This window comes from Euprymna scolopes, chromosome 2 (assembly GCF_053919585.1).
Source record: "Euprymna scolopes isolate OS-2025 chromosome 2, ASM5391958v1, whole genome shotgun sequence".
NCBI lineage: Eukaryota > Metazoa > Mollusca > Cephalopoda > Sepiida > Sepiolidae > Euprymna > Euprymna scolopes.
Genome location: NC_136483.1, coordinates 52,263,258 through 52,267,347, shown reverse-complemented (window position 1 = coordinate 52,267,347; position 4,090 = coordinate 52,263,258).

Here is a 4,090-nt window from a genome sequence, read left to right as displayed (position 1 = left end):
AAGTGTGTACAGTAGAAATTGGACAATATAGTAATCGTTAGTAATGGAGATTCGGAAAATTTGTTAATTTAAGTGGAACGGCTCATCAAAAACTTGTTTACATTAGACTTGAAGACAACCATATTGTAGTCAGCTGGAAAGCAGGAAAACGGAAGACAATTTCATAGGCATGCAGTTCTAAGAAAGAAGCTTTGCTCATGGAATCTACGTTTAGGTTTAGTCACAGATAAAGAGTGAGGGAAATTAGTGATAGTGTTTTCTGCTAGACGGGTGTTTCTTGTGAAAGTTTGGTGAGGGAGGACCATAGATTGGAGCTCAGCCGAGCACTTGCATGAAAATAACGATAAAACAGATACAAACTCGCAACATCTCTTTTGTGAGAAAGCGGTTGCAGGGAAGAGAAAAGGACATCTCCTACGAGGCTACAAAGTCACTTTTGAACTCTATCAAGGCAAGATAAGTCCTTTCTAGCAGCTCCTGCCCAGATGTGGCAACAGTACTCCATTCTTGACGTACCTGGCTCTTATATAGATAGAGAACTGCATCAGCAGTGAGATATCTACTGAATCGATAGAAGGATCTCACCATTTTTCCAGAGTCCTAGGCAACGGATTTAATGTAAGTGTTCCATTTAAGATCAGTTGTACTACTCGTCTTCCCTGAGTTTCTTAAATGTTTTTTTTTTTTTTTGCATGTTAACTCAACTGAAAATTATATGTTTAATTTGAATTGTAAGAAAAAGCTTTGTTCTTTTTAATAATAATGGTCACTACTTTGTAAACTAAGTTTTAAATCTTATCAATATCAAATAGAAAAATAGTTCATGGACATCTTTTTGGAAAAGAAATCCCTTCATGGCAATATGCATAGAGAATAATTCTTACCAGTTTTCAAGTTTGTAAACTATTCTTTTAATCTAAATTTTAAGGAAAATAATTAAAACTATTGGAGACGTTTATTTTGAACACTGTGAAAATTTTTGTATTATCATCTTCCATATGGTCGAAAATTCAATACAGATCGTTTTATTTGCTTGATTTTCGAAATACACAGACGCCTGAGCATGGTTTGTAAAACCTAATGGCTTTGATTGTCAGGTTATTTTTCTTATTGACTCTCAGATAATGATGAAAGAACCAAAGAAACTTTATTGTATATTTTTCTTCGAGTGGCGTGTGATTACCGTTGAAAGTAACTGTACATTCAGGTTTATCAATATACTTTTATTTCGTCTCTCGGTATCTGTGTATTTTAGGTTTGGGGGACATTTTTTTTTGTTTTCAGTTTTGAAGAATTCAAAAGGGGAGACGATTCAAAACATTCTTAAATTTTATAACCTTTAATGATTATTTTGATTTATTTAAAAAGTTTTATTTAGTAACATTCCGTTTTTCTTTTTATAAAGTCATACATTTTCATATAATGAAAAGTTTCATTAATTTGAGAATTTTATTTCTTAGAGAAATGATTATGCAAATTAGCTAGATCTTTTGCAGACGAATGCAATTCCACAATCCATATGTAACAAAATTGTATTTTCTTTTAAAATAACTAGAAAAAAGGGGTTTTAATAGGAATATCAATACACAAAAAATTATAGGAGTCTACATATACAGACATATATACATATATAACTTTTAGCCCGTTTAAAACGAGCAAAAGTTATAGCCCATTGACTTAGAATAAGTGCTTTATGCCAAATTAACGATTAAATATAATTTAATTTGTGCTCATATTTGCAATAAATAGTAATCCCTATTAATATCTAACTGTGCATCTCTGCACTTTATCATAACAAAGGTCCATACAAAATTTCAGTCAGATCGAGACAGTTGTTTCCAAAAATAATCTATAGTGTAAGTGGTATTGGGGTGACTAATCTTATTTACTGTGTATTAGAAGGATACCATAATACGTAGTTCACTGTAGCTTATCATAAGAAAAGGTTCATATGGAATTTCAATCAGATCGGTCCAGTAGCTTCTGAGAAAAATTGGAACAGATAAAGATATATATAATACTATATCTCATTTAATAAACGTTTGTTTCCTTAACCTTTTTCCCCCTAAATAATTAAATAAGACAAAATACATGCTAAAATATATTTTAGTTCTGGGATTGGTTTCTATTTGAAAGCAAATTCTATTTTGATTGTTCAATGAGCCTTAATTTATAACAAGTCACCTATTTCACTCTTAGCTATTCACGTACTTCTTTCAATCCTTTATCCTTTATATAGATTTAACCACTCTCTAATATTTTTTATTTCACTGTAAGCATTTATATCATTGGCATCTAAGTTACATAAGTCTGTCCCTATTTATTTGCCTTCTCATGAGAACAGAATAAGACACAATGCCGGTTATAATCCAAGGAAAATCCAGCTCCCGGAAAAGGGGCACTCTGATTTGTAATAAAAATTAAAATTGCTTCAGTCTAGTCTGATGAGGAACAGAAGAAGTGTAGTATCAGAACGGATATTACACTTTGCTTGTAACTAAAATCTGAAGGGTCTGTACACACTGCAAACACTAAAGTAAATTAAGTGGAAACTATTAAGTATCTTTACTACTATATAAAAATAATAGGGAACACGAATACCCTATAATAATAAAAGAAAAACGATCAAATCAGACGCTTTCCAAAAACAATCAAAGTCATTTATCCACTGAGGATATTCTTCACAAATATCTGAGGTTTTAGAATTAGTTTCAATTATGTAGAATTATTTCCCCTTGTGAATACCCCAGATATCCTAGCACTAAGCGAAATTAATCTATCTCCCTCAATCTCCTCTAATCATTTTAACATGCAAGATTGTTCCCACTCTACTGTAAAGCTTTGGCAAGCATATGAATAGCTTCAGAGTCTATGTCCGTAATCTATATATACCTAATTTTGATTAGAAAAGTTAGTCTAAGATTGTATGATTTGGCATACATGTGCTTAAGATTAACGCTACAACGCAGTGTTAATTATCTATATTTCCTTTACCGTTCTCTTTTGATCAAGAACTGTACCCTCCTCGACTATGTCTCCAATAGTATTAATGCAGCACTTACCTTAGATCCGAGTGTCCAAATTCATGCATTTAAATATTTTAATGTCCACCACAAAGATTTGTTTTTTTTCTTGAACTACACAGACACAGCTGATAATACAACGCATACTTAATCTATTGCACATTTCCTTTCACAATCCGTATTTTTCCCCACTGATCATGAAGATTAGCAAGCCTCACTTCACGATCTATTCTTGACAACACTGTCAGAGGCTTGTGTGAGGAACGCCCAAAGTCCTCTCAGGAACAATGATGACCTTGTGATAATGTTTAATATCATCCTAAACCGAAATTCCATTATTTAAAACTAGCGGGGGTACCCAGCGTTGCCCGAGTGTTTGTTTCCGGGACGGGAGGGGGGAGTTTTAAAAAATGTTATGGTAGGTAAGTAGGAAGGATCAAACCCGGAGTCATGAGTAAAAGTAGGAAAATAAAGTGTGAAAAAAAAACAAAAAAAAAAAACATCTGCAACGTTAACAGTTCGGCCACCAAGAAAAGTCCATTCCAGTTGTTTTGGAAAAAAAAAAAAAAAAAAAAAAGAACGACTACGGTAGGTCGGCACGAACGTGAAAATATAATGTGAATTGTCCAGCACGTTAACCACTACGCCACAGAGCACTGCAGCTTAGTTTAGTGATTTTAAATAACTTCACATGAAAGAACTACGAAGCCAAACCGGTGTTCTCTTCTCAACTGTTCCTTGTGAACGATCCCCAAACGGCGTTAAGTGGTGGCAGGGGGGGGAGGAATTTATTAGACAGAAAATATTTTACCACTTCCATTGATCTTAACCGATTTTGGCCGTGACTTCTCAGCAGAAAAAGTATAGAAATCTAAGATTATCGAGGAATTTGAGAAATAATAAGCCTATAACACACCTCAGATATTGTTCTGCCGTTTGTGCATATTATATTTGCATGAAATATCTTGATTTTTAATCCTATTAAGGTCAAAATCCGACGGGAAAAAATGAGTTCATTTTATTTATATAGAGATGAGATATGACCAAGCGGTTGATTGGGAATCCCT